The following is a 7,389-nucleotide window of genomic DNA, read 5'->3' as shown; positions in this document are numbered from 1 at the left end:
CTAAAGATTAAAAGTAACTACAGCGGAACGTCCCTTTTATTTTCACTGCGTTGGACACTGACGGTTTCATTGTTTACCACATCTAGTAATCAAGAAAATATTCAGTGGGGTCATCAGTTTCCAAACGTTTCTAAAAATTTATTTTGAGCGGTCATGGCCGTACTATTGTTCAAGCCTGCCCTTGTAATCCCGAATTTTTGTCCTCAACTTTGTGTATTCGTAATTATTTCTGTACGTGGAAATGCAGACAAACGCATGTTTAATAAGAACTTGCTTTATTGAGCATTAAATGTTTGATGACTATTCTGCCGATTCTGGCTAGGAATTACAGTCCTAGCTGGCGACCATATGCAAGCGAGTGGTAGCACACCCTTTCCTTTAGCGTTTGCCACGCAGACACAATCGTCATATCTGCTTTTGCGGTTGTCACAGGGATCTCCGATGCCCTTTCTCAGGCCGCACTACAGGAAAGAGAAAATATCAGTTGTAACATAACAGCCATTAGTAATAATATTCGGATGTATTTCACCTATCTGACTTCGAAAAACTTGGCTGTGTTTTAGCTCTGGTTAACCCTAGTTGAATTGAGAAAGCAACGGCTGCATTGCTAAGCTTGTGGTTAAGTGCTTGTTTTAGCTCTGTTGTATAGACAAACCATTATTTGCATTAATGATGACGCTGCGATGATCAGTGAAGTAGTGGGACTTGGTTTCCATTCTGCTGACGACGTGCTCTGTATCTGCCGAGGCTATGTGTAAAACCAAGTCTAAACTGCTTCCCCAACGTATGGTGGTTAGAGGTTGGTGCTGGCTCGACTCGTGTAGAAACTCTCCCCTGCAGCTTGAACAAAGGCGGCGCTCTTGTACTTATTAATGACCCCCGTCACGGCAACCACCACCTTTTTAGTTCGCCTAGGTATTCCGGTAGCCAGAGCGTCCAAAGCAGTTTGAACGCTTGCCTGGGGAGATATATACGCCGCGGTTACTACGAACATTGGCTCGCAAAGTTTTAGAGAGCGACGGCAACGGCGTCGACAGCGGAGCCATCTGTTTGAGCGCGTTCCATTAAACGCATCAAAGTTCACCGGCGTTTTAGTTCGTAGTGATAAAGGCGGTTATTACGTCTAAATAGAGGGGGCACTCAAGCTCCGTCGTTAAGAGTATGACGCGATAGTGTAGACATGATTGAAAAAAATGCACTGCGCTAAAAACGACGACTAAACACATAAAGAACTAGACAAGTGCTTAGTCGTCGTCTTTTTTAGCGCAGTGCATTTTGTCAATCATATTTAGTTACCAACTCGCCCAACTTTCTACCTTACTGCGATAGCGTGGGCTACCAGCCAACATATAAAGCCCCGCTTTCACCAAGCCGTATGAACGCGCCTTAGTGGCCTATAGGGGTATTGTGAATACCAGGGTCCTGGTATGATGACTCTGACATATCATCCAATGTGAGACAAGAGACCCAAGTCGGCAGCTCCTGTTTCGTAGCGCCTGTTATTTGTGGCTACGGCATACAAGCATACGCGATGAGCCGAGCTGGCCGGCGTAGTGTTGCTTTCGCGACAAAAAGTCGGAAAAAAGATGACTGTGTACTACACCTTTTTGGACCATTAATATGACCTTGCGTTGTACATTCCTAAGCATGGGGGATTTTATGTAAGGAAAGCAATAGACGAGATTGTGCATCTATTCAAGCTTAGTGTGTCATTGACATATGCTTGCAGATGAGGGTAGTTAAAATATCTCTCTGGATAATTTCTGGTATCTTGTGGCTTTGTTGTGCTACACATCTCACCATCTAGTGGTAAGCTGCCATATTGCATGAAACACAACTTAAAGTAATTGTCACAGGTTATCATAGCAGGCGCAATATCTTCATGGTTATTTCTCTATGGTTACTTGTGCCTGTGTTGTGCCGCACAGCTCATTAGTGTGCGGTCATAAGCTGTCATATTACGCGAAACACCACACAAATTAGATCTTGTCACAGTTGTCAGAGAAGGCGAAAATATCTCTACGGATAATGTCGGTATGGAAACTGGTGCCTGTATTGTGCCACACAACACATTAGCACACGGTCGTAAGCTGCCATATTCCGTTGAAGGCCACCCGAAATGGATGTTGCCACATGTTGTCGCGGAAGGTGAAAATATCTCTATGAATAATTTTTGCATAGTAACTTGTGCACGTGTTGTTCCAAGAATATCATTAGCATGCGATCGTAAGCTGCCATATTACGCGAAAGACCGCCCAAAATACACATTTTCAGAGGTTGTCACAGAAAGGGAAAAGATCCCTATGGTTATCTCTCTAAGCTGCGATATAACGCGAAAGACTACACAAATTATATATTGCCACAATTGTCACAGAAGGCGAAAATATCTCTATGGTTATATCTCTATGGTAGCGTGAGCTTCGTTTTGGTTACGCATCTCACTGGAATGCAGTCGTGAGATGCCAAATTACGTGAAAATTCACACGGTGAAAGACCACAAAAAGTAGATGTCACAGATTGATACTGAGGGTGGAAATATCTCCACAGATAATTTCTCTATGGTAACTTGTACCTATCTTGTGCCACACATCTCATTAGCCCGCGGTCGTAAGCTGCCATATTCCGTGAAAAACTGCCCAAAACTGGTATTGCCACAGATTGTCGCGGAAGGCGAAAACATCTGTAGGGATAATTTATACATGGTAACTTGTGCCTGTATTGTGTCACACATCTCATTGGAATGCAGTCGTAAGCTGCCATATTAGCTGAAAGACCACCCAGAGTAAATATTGTCACAAGTTATGGTTACAGTTATGGCTTTATGAAAACTTGTGTCTGTTCTGAGTCATACTTCTAGTCAGAATACAGTCGAAAGCTTCCATATTACGTGAAAGATCGCTGTATTTGTAGAAATCAAGCTCTGACACAGAGTCGAGATGTCACGCGGGAAGAGCCATGTCGCCGTCGCCCTCTCCTTTATTCTCATCCCTCCGTACACATCTCTTGAGTCACGCACATGTGACCGGAGGTTCAAGGTGCCAGGAAGATGTGAAACGAAACTTCCAGTTACATGTGCAACACAACAAAGGTCGCCTAAAGTAGACAGTGTCACCGGTTGTACGGAAGGTGAAAAGGCAACTGGGAAGCGCAGGAAATCCTGAATAAGTGGGTTGGCAAGAGCGGGAGCAAAGCGACACCGCGACGACAGTTACGTGCATTCGACACAATTCTCCTTTTCTCTGTTGCCGATCGGACACGAGCAGGCAGCTACAAGTGTAAATGACCGGTGTGATACCAATCTCCTTTCGAAAAACGAATTGTTCCGATGCGCATCCAGGGCTCAATAAAATGGAAAAACGTAGATAAAGATAAAATAGCCCGAAGACATGCTCCAATCCCCCATAGTTAGCTTTCAACTGAACCATGTTAACACGTTGTATTAAGCGTTTTTACGTGATTATTGTTTGTGGTACTACCAGGAGTTCAAAATATATTTGCATCAACTATACGGCAAATCAGGTATGGCGGACCAAAGTAGCGTTTCACAAGCTTCTCGCTAAGACCCAGGAATCTCTAAAGGACTGCTAAAGTGACCGGGTTTGCAAGACGCTTGCGTGTCTAAATCAACAAGCGATTTGTCTGCTCAGTTCAATTCCTATCTCTGAACAAGTGCCCAAGTGAGCGGCTCCTGCCAGATGCTGCAGACAGGCACAAAAAAAGGCATGGGAGAAATACTAAATGGCCACAGTAATGAGAGCATAGTAATAATTGTGATGCCTTACGGGTACTATCATTTGAACGCAATAAGTCTAAAGCCTAGCTCGGCATAAAATTCGGGTCAGTGTTAAGCGCAAAAACATTTCAGAGAAGATGCACTGAATAAATGCGAAAGCGTGACAATACAGGTAGTTGATGCTGTTGTCCTGACGCTAGACGTGCGCTAAGTGTTTCAGTTCGTTATTTGTTTATATTGTGGTATTTTATTTACATAATGTTTGTTCTATTTTACTTTAGTTTTTACTTGCATTTTAATGTTCTCATTTGTTTACATCCCTCATCAACATCCAGCCTTCTAACGCTAGAGAATAATAGTCGACATATAAGCAGGAAGACGGCACAGAGTAGTAGCTATAGATGCTTCCACTCAGACACAAAATGATGTTGCTTCGATTCCTGGCGTGGACAGCATTTTTTTTTCTTAAGTGTCGTTCATGAGGACACTGCCTGGCGACATGCTTTAGTGAGATGTTTTGGTGGCGGTAACATGCTTTGGTGGCTCACTTGTGAGCTAAGAAATGGTTTTGAATTGAAATAATGCGTGGAATTGAAGTTAAATTTATCGTAAAGTAGAGAACTGGGCCTCTTCGGAACTAATTTGTTATGAAGAGATGACATAACGTGAGCGGCAAGCATGCCTTAGGCTTCATATTGCATACTAAAAATACCTGCAAGAGTGATGCAGTCGCAAATCAAAGCCAGCAAAATTAGCATAAATTATAACATTCAATCTTATCTATAAACTTATTGTCACATTCTTGTGACCGAAGCAATGGCTGCAATAGCAGACAACCGAAAAATACAGTAGCGTAAAATGCAAACTATCTATTAGGCAAGCTAATGACTGAACACTCAAATTTCACTGCAGTGGCAGTAGCAAATGCATTGTACCTTTTTTATTGTGTTATGTATATCGATTGTGTCGCGGCCCAATTTCAACTTTTAGACCAAAGATAAAGATAAGATGCCTCAGAAATCAGTGATCGTGCCGAATGCCAGGAACTTATAACTTTCGATAATTGTACCAGGCGCCTAAAGTCATGACACGTATTTCAGTTATATTCACACAAAGTGAGTAAAATGGATTTCGTTATACGTGTATACCTTCCTTGCTATCACTCTCTTAAGTAGCTGTGTCATATATGCGGTCATAGTTCATCTCAATACAGTAATGGCTCAGGCGGTGGCCTGCTTATTCACACACCTTATCTCAATGTCTGCCTATAGGCAAAATATACTTGTGTGGACGTCTGACATGCAACAACCCGAGAGATCACGATTTCTTAATGTGTTGTCAGGACACGCTTCACTGTAAAACACAAAATAATAGTTTCTTCCGCCTTTAGATAATAATTCGCGTTCCGTATGCAGTAGCTGATTATTCCACCTCTATAGTTGCGTAAGCAACCACGTCTAGGATAGGCAAGGTAGATTTGAATTTTGCGCCCTGTGCATTACCGTTTTTAGTATACAAAACTGCGAATGACGCTTACCCAGGGCTGGCAGCGACGGTTACTGTACTGGAGATTCATGTAGCTGACCCTGGGCACAAAATAATTACATCAATAAATTTTATCCCACTTCCGACATATTGATATATGGTACTAAACTCGCAGCAAGCTTTCCCTCTACAGAAAACTTAGAGAGAAACCCAAACTCCCGCGACACAGTTCAGTATATTTCAGCTATTAATGAATCTGAACACTTTAAAATAACACAAAAACATTTTTCCGCTGCCGTCGTATATTTAAATCTCTAAAATTCCTTTCTATGTAACAAAATAGAAAGCCCACAACACATTTACAATTGCTGGCCACCGCATTGTACTCTAGTATACCTGAAAATTCCTCCCTAGAGCCACTGAAAGAAATTACAGAAAACGCCCAGTCTCTCTAGGTACGGAAAACTGAATTTAACAAGGAAACAAAAATATTAGCATTTTTGTCAATATCAGGACATTTCTTCCTTCTAGGTGTGGCAAACGGTATGCAAATATATCAGTACCAGTTTGATATACGCTTTCGGTCTTGACGTCCCGGTTGCGCTCTGTAAAAGAGAATGAAAATGCTGAGCTTGGTGTGAGAAAAAATGATTCCTGCATCGTCAAACAAGCACAGGGACAAAAAGAAAAGTAAATCGAGCGCGCTATTATCTTCTAACATTTTTTAAGCGTTGCATAATTGAAACTGGCAGCCCTGGATTGTGCAGGCCGGTAATAGACGTTAGTGCGCTTGCATCTGGACAAACAACGTTTTCTTGTATCAAATACAGAATTCGTTACTGAAATTTCAACGCCAACGCGATACTCCGTTTACTTATGTTCGCGCCCTACATCACTGGTTGGATTTCCAGCAGGCAGTTTTCTACGAGGTTCCACAAACACTATAGGAAATATGGCTCAAAATGCCATGCCTTTAATGCCAACAAAAAGTATAAATATTTGAAGATTAATTAATTATAAGATAAATTGTAACACGGAAGAGCAAAAACGAAAACGAAATCAATTTTGTTGTACAAGTCACAATAATTGTAAGCGTGAACTTCATTTTGTTTCAGTTTATTCTTCGATATTTTGTGTCTTCCATGTGTTGCAACCCTCCTTCTTTGGAATGTCTCTATTTGTAAGACAGAATACACGCACACACACATACACACACACGCACACGTATTTATATATATATATATGTAAGGTAGAAGAATTTCCTAGGGATAGGTTGGATATGCTTGAAAGAAATAGGCAAAGTGAAGAACACTATAGTCTTCTTCACCTGATCCATTTTATTTCAAGTATATATATAAAGTAGGCGTTCTTGGTTGCTAGACGTATGCACATGTAAAAAATGCTTAATACTGCTTTAGTTTTAGTTTTATTTTAGTCCACGTTTCGGCAAGAACCCTGCCTTTCTTGAGAAAAGCCGGGCTTCACAAGGCAACTACAACAAGAAGCAATACGAAGTATTTTTTACTTTTAGCAAATGTATCGAGATTTCGGCCGCGGGACTAGCCTTCATGAGAAAAAACTTGGTTACAGGCAGTGCCTGTAGTTATAGGCTAGGTCTATCTGTATCCGTACTAATGACGGTGACCATCTAATAATAAACCAAAACTAAAGTAGATAACCAAGATACTTTGTTGGGCGAGTTGGTACTTATTCATTATTAATATAAACAGCGCGAACACGATGACAAAGGACAAGATACACGAAAGCCACAGTACAAGCGCTTGTACTGTGGCTTTCGTGTATCTTGTCCTTTGTCTTCGTGTTCGCGCTGTTTATATTAATAATGAATAAAGTAGATAACACTCAAGCAGTCACAAATTCGTCATGATGGAGATTACAACTGGTTTGAAATAACAAGAAAGCATTGACATTTGGCGGCGCGACATTATCTAGAATCCTACGGAGCCCACGCGTGCGTAAAAGTGCATCACCAAACATCGAAATAATAAGCATATACCAAGGCATATGGCTAAACTGCTGACTGTGAGGGGTAGTACGTACACATGCAAAAAAAAAAGAAAAATAAGAAAAAAGGGTAAAACAGGGAAGTGCTTCGCATCCTTATTACTCCTTTCAAAGAAATGTTCCACACATGATCAAAGGAAACCTAT

At 41.4% G+C, this 7,389-nt stretch overlaps 1 long non-coding RNA gene across 1 annotated transcript; it reads right to left on the bottom strand.

The window, feature by feature from the left end:
- Positions 1 to 258: 258 nt before the first annotated feature.
- Positions 259 to 5,313, bottom strand: LOC146181931 (uncharacterized). The gene is made up of 2 exons (XR_014700309.1): positions 5,271 to 5,313; positions 259 to 461 (listed from the first exon to the last, which is right to left on the bottom strand). It is a non-coding gene; the product is annotated as an uncharacterized LOC146181931 (long non-coding RNA).
- Between the last annotated feature and the right edge of the window lie 2,076 nt (positions 5,314 to 7,389).

The sequence above is a fragment of the Amblyomma maculatum genome, chromosome 8 (genome assembly GCF_055883805.1).
Source record: "Amblyomma maculatum isolate TAMU_Amacu chromosome 8, ASM5588380v1, whole genome shotgun sequence".
NCBI lineage: Eukaryota > Metazoa > Arthropoda > Arachnida > Ixodida > Ixodidae > Amblyomma > Amblyomma maculatum.
This window is presented reverse-complemented; position numbering and strand designations above follow the sequence as displayed.